The sequence below is a fragment of the Dendropsophus ebraccatus genome, chromosome 6 (genome assembly GCF_027789765.1).
Source record: "Dendropsophus ebraccatus isolate aDenEbr1 chromosome 6, aDenEbr1.pat, whole genome shotgun sequence".
Classification (NCBI taxonomy): Eukaryota; Metazoa; Chordata; class Amphibia; order Anura; family Hylidae; genus Dendropsophus; species Dendropsophus ebraccatus.
Window position 1 is genome coordinate 20,283,398 of NC_091459.1, and position 20,887 is coordinate 20,304,284.

Sequence of the window (20,887 nt, forward strand, 5' to 3'; positions counted from 1 at the left end):
AGGGGGGGAGAGGGAGAGACAGAGAGAAAGGGTCACACACAGATTTTTAAGTCTTCAACAGAAAACAGCAGCTCAGAACTGGGGAAAGGAGACTGAATAGATAATAACAAGTATGGAAGGAATTGTTAGTCTTACCATGGGCAGCAACATATCAAAAGTTATGTTTGAGTGGAATACCCCTTTAACTCATACATAAAATATGTTACAAAAATGCGATGCTCAGTGACGCTATGACGCTGATCCCAGCTCAGTCATTTACTCTGGGCTCCAGCAGCCCTTAGTAATAGTAAACCAGTTGCAGAGATCAATGCATTACATATGTACTTCATCGATCTTTATGTGCAATCAAAACATTGCTCATAGAAGTCCCCTAGGGTTCCACAATGTGTTGTAAAAAAAAACAAAAAAAAAAAACAAAACGTTTTTTCATTAATAAAAAAAATACCATCCCATATTAAAGGTTTAGATCGCACCCTTTTACCCATTTTTCCCCAAATATTTTTATTGGATTTTTCAAATTAGTCCCTGACCCCTCGTCAGCCATTGGAATGGGCTGGCCTAGAGGTCTAGGTCAATGTCACAGATGGGATGACTCGGGCCTACTGCTTTGATGTGGGCGGGCAAAGTAGCACAGCAGTCGAAAAGCCCTGCCCAGGTGGCACAATCCTCCAACGATTAAAAGCATTTTCTACTGGACCAGGCACCAATAAATTTATTATAAAATAAGATATGGAAACTGCAGGGTTTAGACTTTGCAGCTGTGTAGAGAAGTCCTCATACAGAAAGGGGGTGACAGTATCACTTGAAGTGTCAGTGAATGCAGTGGCCATAGACCTGATAAGGTCATGCAGCCATACCTATTCTGCTCCAGTAATCCTATTATAAAACACACTTGTCAGCTTTGTTTGGATTTCGAATTTGCCCTACGCATTATTAGGCTGCATGCCCAAGACGAGGTGCATGGTGTCTAATGCCGTAGGAAATCATTTAGTTTCTTTCTTATTAATATGAATTCTTACCCAATAAAACATATGAAATAGAAGGTACAGTGGGTCCTCACAGACATCTTTACTTTAAGTGTCACTGTTATCAAAGAAAACTTTTGCCATGTCAAAAGTTTTCATCGGTCAGGGTCTAAGTGTTCAAATCCATACCAACCGGGAGAACGAGTAGGGAGAGGACACGCTGCAGCATAATCAATCGGGCTCCATAGACTAAGGGCACTATTACATGGGCCGATGTGCTAGATTGATGCTCGTGTTCTGGGCCTATTACACGGCCCGATAATTGTTTTTACAAGGGCTGCATGGACATTGTTACCAATGTCCTTGCAGCCCTTGATTAAACTGCATACATTACCTATTCATGGTCCAGGGCTCCTCCTGCGCTCTGCTTCTCCCTGGGTCCCGCGCGCTGAAGCTTCAGAGCAGCCTGTCTTAACTGACAGGCTGCTCAGCCAATCACTGGCTGCAGCGGTCCCGGCCTATGATTGGCTGAGTTGCCTGTCTGCTAAGACAGGCCGCTCTGAAGCTGCAGCGCATGGGACCCGGGGAGAAGCAGAGCGCAGGAGAAGCCCTGGACCATGAATAGGTAATGTATTTAATTTGCAAATCGTCAGCCGCCGGCCGTGCATCGCTATTGCACGTAGCGGTGCATGGTCAATGGCCGATAATTATAGGTTCAAACCTATATCAACGATCAGCCGATGACAACGATCATCGGCTGATCGTTGTGTTTATTACACGAAACAATAATCGGCCGGATAGGGCCGATTTGGCCCATTATTGTTCCATGTAATAGTACCCTTAGGGTGGGTTCATACTGAGGAATTCTCGCGGATAAACTCCGCGGAATTCCGCCGGATGTCCGTGCGCATGGCCGCACTCCTTTCTGCCGGCTCCGTAGACACCATTCTATGGGCCAGTGTATTCCGCTATCCGCTGAAAGAAGTGACATGTCACTTCTTTCGGCGGATAGCGGAATATGCCGGCCCATAGAATGGTGTCTATGGAGCCGGCGGAAAAGCGCGCGGACAGCCGACGGAATTCCGCGGAGTTTATCCGCGAGAATTCCATAGTGTGAACCCATCCTTACACTATGAGCCGACTGATCATGTGACACAGAGCCGGAAGAGGATCGCGCTTAGCGTGGTCTTCTTCCCGCTTGCTCTCCCAATTGGTACAGGTCTGAACACTCACGACCAAAACTTTTGACATGTCTCTATGACATATCAAAAAATTTCTATGATGACAGTGACACTTTAAATACTACTGCGAGATTGTATCGAGATGTACATAAGCCGTCCAGTTTAATTTAATTTACATATTTCTTACAATTGATTTTACAATTTCTTATTTTTACCAACTTTTGATATCCGCCACTAATTTCCAGAATAGTCATAAGCTAATGCTCCTTCATGTTTCTGTGTAGTGGAAGAGTTTAGATTACAGACACAGTTCGATTCTACTTACTCATCTTCAAAAAAGATTCCCTAATAAGGGCTCGTCTTCTAAACAAAACCTTTCTGCCGAGTTCAACGCATGGGGCATATTTTTCTTTTCTTCCAGCAGAAAGGAACGTGCGGCAGGAACACAGTGAATAGTCGGGATTTTACATTACTTTGCTGCCTTTTTTTGTGCTTTAAGTCTTTGGTTGTTGTTTTGGATCACGATCAACACAAGTGAGTACATAACGCTACTCTAACGGCTTATGACCTGCAGCTTATCTATCTGAACTCCAATGCATCGTATTATATATCACAGTATATACAGGATTGGGTATAGTTTTGTTTTAGCTGTTTAATTGTGTATTTGTTTCATATCATCCTGATAGACGTCTGGTTCTACAATCCAACTTTGATAAACTCTGGTACTATAATATGTGCTGTTGCCGGCAACAAACAGATTGGAGCATGTATCTCAGATTTCCATTCAAATGAATTTCATTGTGTTAAAATACATTCTTTTTCATTTATATGTATTTGTAATAATATTTATTATTATTTTTTTTTTTTTTTTAAGGATTACCATGTTTTTTTTAAGGATCTTTAGCATAAAAGTTTAACTAGTCTTATAGCACATTCATCCTTTTCCATCTCCCCCTTCTCTGGATTATGTGTTTACTTACTCTGACGGCCGAACTTATTGTTTCTCCTTTTGTTGCCAATCCCAAGCGTTTTTATACCTGAAAATAGGTTCTGTATATATGGAAATACAGATGATGATAATACTCCCATTATACATCTGTATATATTTTGACACCGTTTACTCCTTTCACATTAGCGTTGGTTTCAGTTGTTATAAAATATAATAGAAAAAACAGTTGTGTCAGCTCACCACTTCTCAGAAAAGTTCATGTTTCTGGCTCTCCGGTAATAAAGCACGTGAGACCTGTATTGCGGGCCGTATCCCGTATAAATAGTAGAAAAAATAGAAATTCCGGTCTCCAGCTTCTTAAAAATATATAAGCTTTATTCTGGCATCACATCTAAAAAATAACAGGGCGTGTTTTTAACTGTTATTTTTTAGATGTGATGCCAGAATAAAGCTTATATATTTTTAAGAAGCTGGAGACCGGAATTTCTATTTTTTCTACTATAAAATATAATGTGATATATGTTACAGATCCATTTTGTCTGTTTTTTCCCCCATTGGATTAAATGCTAAAGCTAGCATAAACTGTAATAATCTGTCCAAATGTAATGTAAACCAGACAAGTAATAAGTATTGTAAGAGTGAATGCATCCGTAGACATAGACCATCTATTGAGAACAGATGGTTGAAAGATAAACCTTTAAAGGGGTACTCTGGAAATATATATATTTTTTTTCAAAGCTACTAGGGTCAGAAAGTTAGACAGAATTGTAATCTATTTGTATTAAAAAATCTCAAGCATTTCAGTACTTATCATCTGCTGTTTGTCCTGCAGGAAGTGGTGTTTTCTTTCCTGTCTGAAACAGTGCTCTTTGCTGCCACCCCTGTCCATGTCAGGAACTGTCCAGAGCAGCAGCAAATCCCCATGGAAAACCTCTCCTGCTCTGGACAGTTCCTGACATGGACAAAGGTGGCAGCAGAGAGAACTGTGTCATACTGTATGAAAATGCTACTTCCTGTACAGCATACAGCAGCTGATATTTTCTGGAAGTCTTAATTTTTTTTAATAGAAGTCATTTACAAATCTGTATAACTTTCTAACACCAGTTGATTTAAGAAAATGTTTTTTTTTCTTCCGGTGTTCTCCATTTAATACATCCATAACATTTGTTATACCAGATCTTTATGGTAAAAAACACATTAGACTGGTTTGCTACAGATTTTTTTCATAAAGCAATAAACCAGTTTTAGTATAATCAGGTTTTGAGAAAATTGGACTGTCTTGAGTTTATCAGTCATTGCATGATACATAACTTTCACCGGCCCAATTTCTGGATATTTAGTAGGTTACAGGTTACATTGCGCCGGCCTCTTTATAACATGACGTATAATACAGTGATCACTTTGTGCTAAGTGTAGTAACAGTCCATTGGTTTCCTGTTGTGTTGTCCTTGTAATATTGTTCACATTCATTAGCAGGGTTTATGTTTCGGAGATATTACAGAACAGATCATTTCTCAGCCTGGGAATACAATTGAGATTCAGATGAAAATAAATGATAGTTTGCTGATTCAATTCTTTGTCACTCAGGGCAAGCAATCATGTAGTATCATAATCATGTCATCACTGCTTATGTAAAGCAGAATCAGGCATAGAATACAAACATCGGGTTACCAAACACTGGGTGTTAGAATTTATTATTTATGTATATTACCTTAAGGCTAGATTCACACAGGACGGATCTGCAGCAGATTTTCCCGCTCCGAGTATGTACGTGACAGCGCTTTAACCCTCCGCCGGCCAAAACATACATTACCTGCTCCGCGCTCCGGGTTATCAGTTTGATGTTCCGCTCAGCCAATGAGTCCGCAGCTACTGATTGGCTGAGTGGGACTTGAAGAGTATTTGTCATGAATTTTTTTTAATTTTTTTATTGGAGTGTTTTATTGAGTGTTCAGACCACGTTCGTTCAGGAGAACGATCTAGGAGGAGTCTTCACGTGACATGTTCTTTTCCAGCTCTGTATTATGTGATCTGGATGGCCAGATAATGCAAGCCTTAGGGCTGACCAGGTCGGAAAATAACATGGAGCCAAGAGTGAACACGCAGCGCACAGACTTCTGGCTCATTCTCCTGATCGGTTACAATCTGAACACTCAAAACCCAGCCGATCAAAACTGTTGACATGTCTCTGACGTGTCTTTTTTGTGTTTTTTAAATTTTTCTTTTTTTGGCAGTGTAAGGCTCAGGTGCAATCTGCTTTTCTCATCATTTTTTTGCAAATGTGTGCATCCGTTTTGATCCATTTTTCCATTGACTTCCATTATAAAAAAAAAAAATGGATCAAAATGGATATAAAAATGAGGTCGAGGTACACATTTTTGTGCACATTAAGAAAAAAAACGGATCCAACTGGGCCCAACTCGTCTCTTCTATGAGTTTACACTGTATGTGTAATGTTAAAGGGGAACTCCGGATAAGAAAAACTTGTTTTCTATTAAAAGTTATATAGATGTGTCTATACAATGTATTACCGTATCTGTACTGTTCTGCCACACTGGTAGATGATAGAAATCCAGGAAATGAAAAAAATGGCCCCTGTGCCAATTCACTTTGTCTCCTGCTCCTGCTGCTATCCCCCCCCCCCAGGAGACAAATCTTCCATGCCTCCGTCTCACATTGTGTGTGTTTGCTGATGATGCAGACAGGGGGCAGGGCGTGATCTCACAGGAGGCTTGGCTGGATAACCCAATCCCCTCACCGATTCACCATCTCTAACCACCCAGAAGCAGCTGCTGCACTAATTTTACTTATTGTATTGGGTGGGGGCTGTGATGATCACATGAAGTCAAAGCATTGCATTCTGGGAAATGCCAAACCAGGAAGAACAGAAACACAAAACAGAGCAACCATCCCCCCCCCAAACAAATGGATTTTTGGTAGTTTCAAAACTGTGATAGACAGGTAAGTAATGCGTTATGCTTCTGCAGAAGTTTCATTTTTTTAACCTCTACCTGGAGTTCCCCTTTAAGAACAGGAAGGCAATGAGACCACTCAGTAGTAATGTGATGTGTACAGGAGCAGAGTACTAAAGATGCACAGGTTATTGGGTCTCATAGTAATCAACATCTGAAGTCTTGTTATGTTTGCCTACCCTACAGATTACTTATAGTTTTGACATTTGCTGTGTAGATAATGGCAGGATAAGTTACATAGAGGGCCATTTTACACTCTGCGGTCCAGATGTACCAGTGTGTCTATACCAAGATTGTTAGTGGCACGTGCCTTTCCTCCAATTTTTTTATGCCTTCTAGACACTTTAAAGGGGTACTCCAGTGGGGTGGGGGCACTGTTTTGCTGGGACCGGGGAGGAGGTGGCTGAGGAAAAGGACGTCCACTCACCTCCCCGGTTCCGGTTCCCGCCCGCTTCCTGGTGTCTGACGCAGGCCCGAGACGATATGTCTCAGGTCCGCTCAGCCACTCAGTGACAGAGGCGGGATCTGAGCAGACTTGAAACAGATCCCGCCTCTTTCACTGACTGGCTGAGCGGACCTGAGACGTCACGTCTCGGGCCCGCGTCAGACACCAGAAAGAGGCCAGGAACCGGGCACCGGAGCGCCGCGATGCGGGACCCGCCGCTGGAATCGGGGAGGTGAGTGGATGTAACCTCCTCCCCGGTCCCAGCAAAAAAATGCCCCCCCCCCCCCGCTGGAGTACCCCTTTAAAGACATTTTCCAGTGGGCCCAAAAAGGCTGTGGCCTCTAAAAGGGGTGTAACCTAAGGTGCAACACTGCATCAAACAAGAATCTCGGGGGGCCACTTTGATAAACCTGGCTTATTTGAAGACTGTTTGCTGTACTCGGCTCTCTTCGGCTCTATTCACAACAAAGGAGTCTGGGCCAATCTGGAGATCGGGGGGGGGGGGGGGGCATGGAGGTCAGACCCCCCGCAATCTCATACTTGTATAGTGGACGAGTACGTTTTAATCACCCCTAAATCCAGGCACGTATGAGGCTGTCCATGCTGGGTTAGTTTTGATCTAAAATTTATGGCTTTGTGAAGATTGCTCCTTCAAGCAAAAGCATGGCCCCTTTGCACGCAGTTTTGCCCACTTGGCAAGCTGAGCAGCAAAAATGTTGCTTTACACTTTGTGCTGCTTTGCGCCAAATGCAGACTTATAGGTGACCCCCCATGGGGAAAAATGCTGTTAATAATGTTTGCGTAAGGGAGGCCTTAAAGAAATTTAAAAAATAAATTACAACCTCTTTGAACTATATTTGAAAACTTGTTGTGACCTAAGTCCCTTTAAATTACATTTTCAGGCTATGTTCAGACGCTGTAAGAGACTGGCTGTTTCATGACCCGGCAAGATCACGAAACGGCCGGTCTCAGAAAAGTTCATCCCAGATGATCTTTAGCGCCGCTGAGTTCTGATGCCGGCGCATCCACGCACGCCTGCATCAGAATTTCCCACTGCACACAATGGAGCGTGTGGCCTGAGCCGCACGCTCCATTGTGTGAACTGACAAGGTTTTCTGCGGCCGCTATTCAATGAATAGCAGCCCCAGAAAAATGACATGTCAGTTTCTCGCGGCGCCGCTAGGGATCCCGGCCGGAGCATATACTATGTGTATACGCTCCGGCCGGGATTCCCTCAGCCTTCAGCACAACGTAAATTCCATATTAATCACGGTCGTTGCAACAACAGTATTTCACACACAGTATTTTTGCTCAGTATTTTGGTCCTCATATTGCACCCAAAACCAGGAGTGGATTGAAGACGCAGAAAGGCTAGGTACACACACTGTTGAAATTTAGTGGATGGCCGTCATTTTATGACAAATAACGGACTTTATTTCATAACAACGGCCGATGTTTTAAAAAAACGCCAATTATTTTCCATTAAATGGCGGCCATCCACTAAATATCAAAAGTGTGTGAACATAGGCTTTCTGTGTTTTCAATCCACTCCTGGTTTTGGTTTGCAATATGAGGACCACAATACTGAGCAAAAATGCTGTGTCTGAACATAACCTATCTTACCTATTACATATAAAGAAAGATGTCAGTCAGTTTGCAGTACAGTTCCGACTATTCAGCCTAAAATAAGGAAAGATTGACATGAATAAATAAAGTTGTAGCGCTGCCAGATGAGACTCCACCTGTCCACTTCTCTGCTGCTCTCCGTGCTTATCCTGGTGCTGCTTTTGTCTTCCTGCGTCGTCTTCCACCTTCTGCTGCAATGGAATCTATGGCTACTAGGGTACGCAGGGGCACAACTGCTCTGGATTTATTTAGGCAGCTTGTCTCCACCTGCTACTGGCTTCAGCCAATCCAGAGCCACCAGCATCTACCTAAACTAGCTCCACCTGCCCCTCTCTACATGAGCATTGTTGCATTTGTGCATTCCAAGTGAAGGTGTCTGTCTGCTGTCCTGTGATTCTCCCTGTATCCTGACCCTTTCTTCTTCTTCTTCTTCTTCTTCTTCTTCTTCTTCGGTATAGACTTCCTGCCTTACCTCTGTCTGTACCATTTACCTCTCCTGTTGCCAATTCATATTGTCTGAACTGCCTCTGACGCTGCCTTCCCTGATGCTTTGTCTGTCTTACTACAATGTCTGTCTCATCTCTGGTGCTCTCCTGCTGTCGACGTGGCCTGCTGACTACAATTTCCTGGCCTGTTCCCTTTTGGGGGCCAGCTGCTGCTCACACGGGGACCACACTTGTGGAGGGACCTGGTGTCCTCTAGGCAGACCTAGAGGGAACTTAGATTCCACTCCCTGGTGTAGCGTGCGGGACCCAGGGAGAAGAAGACTGCAAGAGGAGCCCTGCAGCCCGGACAGGTAGTGTAAATCATCAGTCGCGGCCACGCACCGCTAGTACACGAAGCGATGCACGTTCGGCGCCCGACAATTATAGGTTTAAACCTATTTCAACGATCAGCCGATGATTTTTATTCCACGGAGCGATAATCGGCTGAATCCTTCCGTGTAATAGTACCCTTAGCATAGGAGATTTTATGACTGTCTTTACGTCATGTGTTGTGTCATGATTTGTGTCCACATACAATACCAGACGTTATCCCATATTCAGAGCACTGAGCAATGTTCAGAAGTCCCATAATAAATAGAGAGCTGGCCCTGTATGCACTGTGTGATTTATTTATTCTGGGGCCTATTTTCTTCTGTTCTCAGGATCAGTGACGGTCCTATAGACCAGACCATAACCAGTTAGCTTGTTATGCTATCCTTAAAAGAGGGGGTGACTTTTGGCGTTAGGACATTTAATACTAAGATAAATCATGAGCTATATAATGTCTTTCGACTCCAGAATCACATTTAGGGTCCTATTACATGGGCCAATGAAGGCCCGATCAATACTGTAAATTAGCGCCAATCTGCTAGATCTGCGCTCATTTACTGGACCTATTACACTGCCCGTTAATCGTTTAGCAAGGGGCGCACAGACATCGTTAGAGATGTCCATTCAGCCCTTCTCCAAACAGTTAAAGCTTAACCTCTTCATGTTCCCGGTGTTCTCCTACGCTCTGCATGCGTCCTGGCACCGCGCACTGTGGCTTGAGTGCAGCTTATCTGAGCTGACAAGCCGCTCAGCCAATCACTGGTCGTGATGGTCCCGGCCAATGATTGATTGAGCGGCCTGTCAGCTCAGACAGGCCGATCTGAAGCCACAGTGCGTGATGCCGTGGGCGCATACAGAGAGCAGGAGGTGACTGGGAGCTTCGACAGGTAATGTATTAACTGTTTGGGCAATCGTCAGCCTTGCACGTAGCGATGCGTGGTCAACGGTCGATGAGTTTAGGTACAATGGTTTCATTGGCCGATCGTTGTCTCTATTACACGGAGCGATAATCGGCCGGATCGTCCCGATTCGGCAGCTTATCGCTCTGTGCAATAGGGCCCTTAGGCTTTAAACCTATAGCATCGTAGTCTACAAAAACTGGAACTTTGTCACAGCGTGGGATAAGGGGTCTTTAGAACAGAACATCACTTTAAAATAAGAAATCGAGAAAGGTGCCGTGCTGGAAGAAGAGTAAAGATGACAATCCAAAGGCTGTAAAAGGCCAGAACCAAGTATGATGCTCTCTCTCTTCTAGCATCAGCGCTGCCAAGAAATAAAACAGATCAGGGAAGTAAAAATAGATCCCATTTAAAATCTATGAAGCTAAGTGTGTTATACAAGCTGGAAGCGTGCGCCTGTATTCTACTCTTCATGTTATAACAGCAGAGGGGCATTTATCTCCTGCAGTTAAACATTTACATGGATGTTGATTTTAAGACGACTTGATGGTATAAATATAGGCGGAAGGAATACTAGCCGCTTTCTTGTGTTCTGCAGATTCCCAGTACTGTCCATAGTTCTTATACTTTCTCTGCTAGCAGACATTAACCTGCTACATATTGTTCCAGTATATTCTACATTGTCCTGCTCGATCCTACCAGGCACAGTGGGTGGTCCAGGACTGTCTGTGCTGACACGTTACACACCATGATGAGTAACTGTGCAAGCTGGCTAAAGCAGTGTTTAGCCTGAATGGTAAAGCTCATCTTAGAAGTTGTTTATATCATGTTTAGGCCATAAACCACGAGTTTCGGTTTGGATACCGTAATAAAAAAAAATTACAGGATTAGGATCATTCAAAAATGAATGCGGCAAAGGATTCTTTACGGTTAGGGTAGTGTTACTTCACTCGAAAGAAGGCTACATGTGCATTGAGGATTTAAATTTACAAATGGTATCATCCGATTAGCGTTTCTTCCTGACGATAATCGGCTAGTGTAAGAGGACCGTAAGAGAATCTTTTTATCTGCTGTTTTCTAGGTCAAACATCTAGGCCTCAGACAGGTCTAAACCTGTGTAAGAGTCCTATTAGACTAAGGCCCTATAATCGGCCGAATCAGCCCTATCCATCTGATTATCGCTCTGTGTAATAAACACAATGATCAGCCGATGACAATGATCGTAGGCTGATCGTTGATATAGGTTTGAACCTATAATTGTCGGGCGGCGACCGCGCATTGCTACATGTAATAGCGGTGCGCGGCCGGCGGCTGACCAAACTGTATACATCACCTATCCATGCTGCAAGGCTCCTCTTGAGCTCTGCTTCTCCCCGTGTCCCGCACGCTGCAGTTTCAGAGCTGCCTGTCTCAGCTGACAGGCCGCTCAGCCAATCACAGGCCAGTGATTGGCTGAGCGGCCTGTTAGCTGAGACAGGCCACTCTGGAGCTGCAGCGCGCAGGACACGGGGAGAAGCAGAGCTCAAGAGGAGCCTTGCAGCATGGATAGGTGATGTATACAGTTTAAGCAAGGGCTGCAAGGACACCGGTAACGATGTCCACGCAGCCCTTGTTAAACGATTATCGGGCCGTGTAATAGGCCCAGTAAACGAGTTAACAGTTATTATCGGGCCCCCATCAGCCTGTGTACTAGGACCCTAAGCAATTTTTCAACGAGATTGTTTATCATTAACCTGAATTCGTTCACCATATTACCCAGAACGATAGTCGTTAGTTTCGATTGTTACTACGATCGTTTACTCCATCTGATCCCAGCAAAAGAAGGAACAATTTGGAATTATACTGAAGATTAGTGAACGAATGTGGAATTACAGCAAACGATTAACGATGATTTTAGGGTCAGATCTAAATGAACGACACATGACTTGCCTGCAATTACACCGAAGAATAGTCATTTAAATTCAAACTTTATAATCATTTTCCGCACGATAATCGTCCCATGTAATATGGCCCTAACTGGCTTTGTTCCTAGTATGTTTTTCTGGCTATTTGAGTCCAAATAACGTCCGTTATAGTACAAACGACGGCCGTGATTATGAAATAACAGTCATTATTTGGACTCAAATAGCCAAAAATAGACATTGTAGGTACATAGCTTATTCTTGTATTTATTAATAAATAAATGTAAGGATATATTGGGACCTACTACTTTTTTTTTAAAAATGAATCCATTTTAATTTTTTTTTTAATAGGGAATTAATAAGGAATTGGTATTCATTGTACAATCCACCAAACAAGGACAAAATAGTTAATTCTTTTTGCTTTCAAAGTGTAGATTAGGCAACATGGAAAATGGACCAGCTTCTTATAAAACATGTCAACTATTGCAGGTCTTAAAGGAGAAGTCCAGCGATTTCTAAAAGCCGGCGGCCCGCCGGGGGATGGGGGGAAATTGATTTCAAGTAGGAACTTACCTCCCCCTATACCCGCAGTGAGCGGCTTGGGACCCCTGCCAGAAGTAATTTTTCCCCGAGTAGTGATGATGCCATGCCAGTCCTGGCTGATGAATGGACGCTCAGCCAATCAGTGACTGGCGCTGCATCCCGCCCCCTGTCACTGACTGGCTGAGCGGTCAGTCCATCATCCAGGTCTTGACGTGGAAATCCTGGAGCCCGACGGGTGTCCCGCAGCCAGTCCCAGCGCCCACCTCGGGCACGGGGAGAGGTAAGTTGTTACTTGTAATCAATTTCCCCCCTTCCCCTGGAGGCTGCTGACTTTTAGAAATCGACGGACTTCTCCTTTAATGCTGCAGGCAATGTGTTCACTACAAATATTGAATTAGAACTGCATGAGACTTGTTCATTCGTCATTGCTACTATAAGCTGGAGACTAAGCTGAATGATGAAAGTTATGAGAGTTTTATTTGAGAAGCCTAAAAATGAACAGTAAATAATATAACTTCCCAAAGGTTTTTAAATTCCCTATAGTCTCCCTCTAAGATCCACTGCCGTTACTATAGAAAAGAGAAAGGAACTGTATTTTTGATCATACTGACAATGCTTGTCAGGCCGGATGCTAGCGTAAGACTGTCTACATAAACATTTTATATGGCACTATGTTCCTGCAGCAACCGAACAATAAACCAAAGCTAATACGATGTGTGTAGAAATGTACTTATCGTATATCATTTGGATTACGTTCTGGTTGCATGCATATAAAATATTGTGTGTGGCACCACATGCAACACCCTGGCAGCGGCTGGCCTCAAGACTACATGTACACCAGTGCCCGGTACTGAAGAGAATTGGGGAGCAAAGAATGATGAGTAATCTGCCCTAGAATCTAATACATATACTGTCTATATTGCTGTGTAAAAAAAACAAACAAAAAAAAACCTCCCAATAAAAGTTTAAAATACCCCCTTGCCCATTGTAAAAATAAAAATATTATAAATAAACATATTACATATTATAGCGTAGCGTGCGGAACAACGGCCGTACTTTGTACGAAACCATACGTTAGCTTGCCTTCTATGGGATCCCGGCCAGAGCGTATACAAATCATATATCCCTCGCGGCACCGCAAAAAACTGACATGTCAGTTTTCTGCGGCCGCTATTCAGTGAATAGCGGCCGTAGAAAACCATGTCAGTTCACACTATGAAGTGAGAGGCTGCGGCCGCAAGCTTCGTAGTGTCCTGTGGGGAGTTCTGATGTGGGCGCACAGTGATGCGCCCGCATCAGAACCCTGCGGCCGGAAAGATCATCTTTTCAGACACCGACCATCACGGAACAGCCGGTCTCCTACGCCATGTGAACATGGCCTAACAGTTCATGGGAGGTCAGTACGCGAATGCATCACTTATTACTTAAGATACGGCATGGGCGGTTTGGTTCAGCGGTTTAACTTATGTTCTTCATTGTTCTGTTTAACAATAACCACATATTTGTTCTGGATGAAAAAAAACTCCTACTTTTGGTTTAGCAATAATAAAAATTATCTGATTTTTATAAAAACAAAAACAAAAAAAACATTGCACTACCTGGACCCTATATACCCACAGGGAAAATGTATAATTTGCAACTTTTTCTCCTTGCTTTTCCAGCTGGCCCTTTATCCCTTAAGCCAACTTCAGCTCTGTAAAATGTATCACATTAGGGCTGCGTTCACACTACGTATATTTCAGTCAGTATATGTATATTTCAGTCAGTATTGCAACCAAAACCAGGAGTGGATTAAAAACACAGAAAGGATCTGTTCACACAATGGTGAAATTGAGTGGATGGCCGCCATATAATGGCAAATATTTGCTGTTATTTTAGAACAACCGCCATTATATTGAAATAATGGCCGTTATTTACTGTTATATGGCGGCCATCCACTCAATTTCAACATTGTGTGAACAGATCCTTTCTGTGTTTTTAATCCACTCCTGGTTTTGATTGCAATACTGACTGAAATATACTGACTGAAATATACATATACTGACTGAAATATACATAGTGTGAACGCAGCCTTGAACTGTAAAGTGCTGAGTATCTTGGCTCTATATAAATAAATGTTATTTCATTGTCTCCTGATATATGAATAGTTCAGTGCACTTTTTTTGGCATGAGAATTTTTTGCTATACTATGCATAGAGAGGTGTTGTAGAAACTTTTGTGAATATATAAAAAGTCACCTATTATATTATACTTATTATATTATAAATGTGTCTTGAAAATATGACACTTAAACCACACCCCTTTTTAAGGCTAAAACCTAAAAATTATGTGCATGTCAAAAATTTGACCAACTAGCAGTACTTCCTGGAGATTGCAGTCGCCCCTCAGCATGCCTGGCCCAGCTTAGTGGGTGGTCTTTATTTCTCATACAGGACATTTACAGAAATACCTGTACATTTAAAATATGTTTTATGTCACTTAATGCATCAGTTTAAACCTAGTTTTCTTAATGGCACAACCCTTTAAAAATGGCTGTTTTTTTTTTTTTTAGTTTACGTCAATATTTTACGTTTATTTCTATTTGGTATGCAAACCTAGTTTATAAATGTTTTAAAGCGAATACAAGGTCCATCCTAGAGGAGCCATCTGTTAGGGCCCATTCACACTACAATAAACAGTAGAGGTAAAGGGCGTTTTTGGGTAGGTATTTAATATTGTATTGTATTTAAATATTGTAAACTGTAAATATTTTTACAGTACCATATAAGTTGTACAATTTTTTAAAGAGGTATTCGCATCTCAACTAACATAATTGAAACTTGGAGGGCTACAGGTTAAATATGTTTGTTCATACATTTACTTAGCAATCTTGCCTTTTTCTCCTGTTATACCCACTGTTTCCCTCCTCTTGTTGACAACTCATTGCCTTGGTCCCCGACCACCGCTCTGCTCTGCTCTAAAAGCTTTGATCAGTCTGGTGTATATAGCTATATTGTAGATTTTCAGAAATATAGGGGAGAATTTATCAATGCTTTCATCAGAAAACTACAGTGTTTTGCTAAAAAAATAAGACTGGGACTTATATTATTACTTTTCTCTGAAAAAAGGGCTAGGGTTTATCTTCAGCATAGGTGTTATCTTAGGTGAAACACTGTATGCCCCTCCTCTATATGGTAGTTAGCCACTGTTGTTAGGCTTCTATACTGTAATTCCACTGTAGTTAGGCCTTACCTCCCTCCCCACTCCATAGTTCTTTCCCTAATACTATATATATCCCCCCTTTTCAGTAAGGCCCCCCATACTGTACACATTGCCCCTCTGTAGTTGTTTCCCCATACATTATACCTCCCCCCCTCTGTAGTTGTTTCCCCATCATTATACCTCCCCCTCTGTAGTTGTTTCCCCATACATTATACCTCCCCCCTCTGTAGTTGTTCCCCCCCTGTAGTTGTTTCCCCATTCATTATACCTCCCCCTCTGTAGTTGTTTCCCCATACATTATACCTCCCCCTCTGTAGTTGTTTCCCCATACATTATACCTCCCCCCTCTGTAGTTGTTCCCCCCCTGTAGTTGTTTCCCCATACATTATACCTCCCCCCCTCTGTAGTTGTTTCCCCATACATTATACCTCCCCCCTCTGTAGTTGTTTCCCCATACATTATACCTCCCCCTCTGTAGTTGTTCCCCCCCCTTAGTTGTTTCCCCATACATTATACCTCCCCCCTCTGTAGTTGTCCCCCCCTGTAGTTGTTTCCCCATACATTATACCTCCCCCCTCTGTAGTCCCCCCCCCCCCCGTAGTTGTTTCCCCATACATTATACCTCCCCCCCTGTAGTTGGCCCCATTTACCTCCCATATTCTGTGTCCCCTACTGTGCATCTTCTTACCATTGCTGCCTCCTCTGCAGCTTGTGTTGAGCAGGTAGGGGAGGAGCATAACAAGTCTGCCCGTGATTGACTGATGCTTAGCACCCAGTGTCAAGGATCAACAGACTTTTAACTTGTGCTTATGTTTGCTGAAGGACTTCTATTTCAATGCCTGTAAAATAAAGCTAGGTCTTATTTTCAGGATAGGTCTTATTTTCAGAGAAGCACTATAGTGTAGAAAAGTCTCAAACTTTTTCGCAATACTTTACATTTTTGGGCAGTACTCTCAACTTTTTGTGCAAAACACAGAAATATGTATACTATTGCTATATATACCCCAGCCAGACTACTGCTTAGAGAGTGGTGGTCAGTAACCTAGACAACGAGCTATCAACAATGAAAGGACAAAAACAGCATCAGGCGAAGGAGACAAGTTTGGTTAATGAAAGTACTGTATGTGCAAAAATATTTAACCTGTAGCCCTATAAGTTTAATGTAAGTTTAATCAGCCCTATGAGTTAAATGTAAGTTTAATCAGCCCTATAAGTTAAATGTAAGTTTAATTATGTTAGTTGAGATGTGAATAGCACTTCAAGGAACAATGCAAAGTTTCAACAGCAAGCATAAAATTTCTCCTGCAAATACACAACCATGGCATGTCAAGCCTGAAAGACTTTGCTGTAATACTCTCCTAGCACTATAAAATATGGTGCATACACCCAACACCTTCTCAGAGTTTCAATAATATCTCCTGACATAGTCGTGAAGTTGGGTCATTTTCATTTCTCGGCCTCACACCTAATCAGTTGTAAAGAGATCTAGTGTTAAAACGAGACGGACATCTCCCCCTGTACCAAGATGAAAAAAACAAAACAAAAAAAAACAAAGACACATACCAGAGGAGCCCTTGAAATTGTTGCACTTGGTAGCGGGATACCACAAAAAGCAAGGTGAAGCTTCCAGTCCTCCATGGAATATTCCATGCATAACCCAGCAGATCCCCCTTCATGAGCACAGTCCGGTAGGTGTTTTACTCTGATTTCTTTGCCGTACGACATGGACATGATTAAAAGGTGCGGTATATACATACTGGGACCAGATGATTTGAATGGTTACTGTAACCTACTTATTGTAATTTCCGGTACTACTTCATACCGGTAAAGTGCTGCTGTCACATTTCCCGGGAATTATGGGGGGGATTGTAACTTTTTTAATTGGATTATGGGGATTGTAACTTTTTTAATGTTGATAGTCTTTTTTGCATTATTTAGCTGTTTACTTGGATAACAGGTGCAGGGTGACATGGCCCGCATTGTTATATATGATACATTGTTGGCAGTCCTATAATAAAGCAGTTATTTCCAACCTTTTTACTGTCGGAGGAAACCTAGAAAATCTATGTTCTCATAGGATACCCTGACAACAAAGTTGTGCGGACTATGAATGAGGCAACCTTTGCTGTTGCTATCACCTGGGGAACCCTGACTGAGAAAAAAGATTTTTTTACTAAGAAGATGATCTGACAGACAAAATCTCACAGGGTTTGATAGTACGGTAACCATCGGCAGTGGTGGGGCAGTATGTTTTATGTTCTTTTTTGTTCACGTTATTATATATGGCAGGCTACCAGTGTTCTCTTTCATCTAGAAGTTTGCATGGTATATACTAGTTCTTCACTTGCTTCATACATCTTCTGCTGCCTCGTGACTTACGCCAGTCCATTCCGGATTTTACTTGTGTACAAAACAAATCAACCACAGTCATGAAGTTTGGGATTCTGAGAGCCTATATGTTATACTGTTAAAATTTGACAAAAGTCTCTAGCATTGGTTATAATTCTGGTCTTTGCATCTCCTATTTAAACAAGAGAATGAAGATTAGTACTTATTTGTGTATACCTGCTACGTGTTAAAGGGGTATTGCATGCAAACAAAACTTTGGATATGTTGCTACCCATGGTGAGACTAACAATTCATTCCTTACTTGTTAATGTCTATTCAGTCGCCTTCTCCCAGTTCTGAGCTGCTGCTTTCTGCTGAAAGCACAAAAATCTGTATGTGAGCTTTTCTCTCTCTGTCTCCCCCTTCTCCCCCCTCCCTTCTGAGACAGCTGATGTAAACAAGTCCCTTACTGGCTTTATCTGCAACATTGTAGCTTCTTTGTAATGCTGGGAGGGTTATTCTGAAGTCAAGTTTTTAATGAACTCACTGTGATTAATCCTCCTGGCATTACAAAAAAAGTTACAATGTTGCAGATAAAGCCAGTGAGAGACTTGTTTAAATCAGCTGTCTCAGAAGGGAGGGGGGAGGAGGGGGAGACAGAGAGAAAAGCTCACACACATTTTTGTTTTTTCAGCAGAAAGCAGCAGCTCACAATTGGGGTAAGGAGACTGAATAGATACGTATGGAAGGAATTTTTAGTGTCACCATGGGCAGCAATATATCAAAAATTTGAGTGTAATACCTCTTTAATTGCTGTGTAATTTAATTGTTTTATAAGCCATGCAAACAATGTGTAACACCCAGTATATTACTGAATTTTTACTTTGCATAAGTTCTGTTTATAAACAACATAGTATTGTGTAATCTACAATAAGAAAAGATGACAATTTTGTGAACTTTTAAGGTAACCTGTGCTTCTAATAGCTGTAGTTTCATGGATCTTTTCAGGGCGTCTCTGTAAACGCACTGCTATTTTTGGTCTTCTTGCTGGGTTTCTGAATCTGTTAGCATTATGTCCCAGCTGTAGAGGTGTGAATGGAGGTTCTGTGAGCCAATAGAACTTTTCAAGTATTACCTTTATTACCTTTATGGAATATTTTGTTTTTAAAGAATAACATGTAACTATTATATTATTTTGCATCATGTTGCATTAGGGAATTAAAAGATTAAATGAATTTAACTTTATATTTAGGATTTATTAGTCCTGCCATAGAACTTCCTTTGTAAAGAACGCACAGTATACAATTTTTTGTAGGATCACCGGTATTCGATAGATAGTTAGATAGATAGATAGATAGATAGATAGAGGCCAATGCTTACTGCCTCTTATGGAACTGTAAAAGCATATGTGTGGCCCATACTAGTATATGGATACATTGGGGGAGATTTATCAAACATGGCGTAAAGTGAAACTGGCTCAGTTGCCCCTAGCAACCAATCAGATTCCACCTTTCATTCCTCACAGGCTCTTTGGAAAATGAAAGGTGGAATCTGATTGGTTGCTAGGGGCAACTGAGCCAGTTTAACTTTACACCATGTTTGATAAATCTCCCCCATGGTCTCTTTTTTTCGGATTAACTGTAATTTGCTAGTGGCACTTGTATTCCGAATGTGAAAAATCATATCTCTTGTTTTTTGACACATGCAGAATGTAAAAACTTGTTTTAATAGTTTTTGAGTGGCATAAGTAAGTACAGTATATGATATTTGATTTCTGTTATTGATCAGAGACTAGTATTGGAAAAGGATTGTAGGTAGCAAATGCAAAATCTTGGGTTACAATTGTAAAAAGAAATAAAAAACAATTTTCTTATGTAATAATAAGCTATATTAAAGGGAATTTATCAGCAAGTTAGAAGAATCTAACCTACTGATGTGTCCCTATAGCACACGGGGCTATATGTCTCTTGTATGTCTCTTACTTTCATCCTCGGCACCGTTTTTGTGCTATTAGCAGTTTAATCCCTATGCTAAGTAAGGGTTATGGTGCACTGGAGGCGGGGCTACCACCCCCATTGCAGCCATCTGTCTCCGGCTGGCCTACTCTTTCTAATGAATATCAGCAACTTGTCTAGAAATGCAGTTCATCACATCCAGCCCATTAAATGGCCATCTATATATCACCCATTTAAAATGGATCCGATGACTTCCATTGGAGCCTCCATTCCATAAAAACGCACCGTGTAAGTGCCTTTCCTACTTTTTTGTGGAACAGATCAGTGGCTAAAAATGGACCTGTTTTCACAACGAATATGTGGGTGGCCACAATAAAATTTATGGGTCCTTTCTCTGTCCATAAATATTATGGCTATTATTTGGGCTGGAATTAAAGGCTGTTCAAAATAACCTGTAATGATTGACCTGTAAATGATGTCATGTCCACCACAGATATTAAATGATCAGCTGATCCCACCAAAAGCAGCTAGAACTACTGGCAAAAATGTAATGTCTATGGTCAGATATGTTGATTGTTGTCATGGTACTACGTTCAGTCTCTTGGTGACTCATGCATAGACAGTTAATGATCTGTACATACGCAGGCTATGCTCCCACGTCGGGAAAATAACAGACGACTGCCTTTACCCGATATGTTCCTGAAGTGGGAACATAGCCTTAGAATAATTCTGAATGAATATTTTTTTTATATTTTTGTAAGGCGATAACTATGTGAACAGGCCACTATTTAATGGCAAAAAGGCAGCCACCTTTTCGTAATGACGGCCGCAAACTATGTTGATGAACATTCATCAATAGACGGCTCTCATTTTGTGCTAAAATGCCACAGTGGGAACACAGCTGAATAGTGCGTTAAATGTGCGTTAAACTGTGATACAATTATTAGGATCAGGTTTTTATTATGTATTTATACACAGTCAGGCTATGTTCACACAACGTAAGTTAACGGTTGCAACAACGGCCGCGATTAGTGCAGTACTTATGTTGTGCTGGAGGCTAAAGGAATCCCGGCTGGAGTGTATACACATAGTATACACTCTGGCCAG

The 20,887-nt window shown here is 41.9% G+C and overlaps 1 protein-coding gene across 27 annotated transcripts in view; it reads left to right on the top strand.

Annotated features, from left to right (window-relative positions):
• RIMS1 (regulating synaptic membrane exocytosis 1) overlaps positions 1-20,887 on the top strand; it is a 271,494-nt gene that overhangs the window by 226,417 nt on the left and 24,190 nt on the right. For 2 of the 27 annotated variants that reach the window (XM_069974621.1, XM_069974622.1), the window contains exon 1: positions 2,556-2,680. The exons of the other annotated variants lie outside the window; for them this stretch is intronic. The gene's annotated coding sequence lies outside the window, so the exon portion shown is untranslated. Of the gene's footprint in view, positions 1-2,555; positions 2,681-20,887 lie in introns of those variants that run through there. 27 annotated transcript variants of the gene reach the window in all.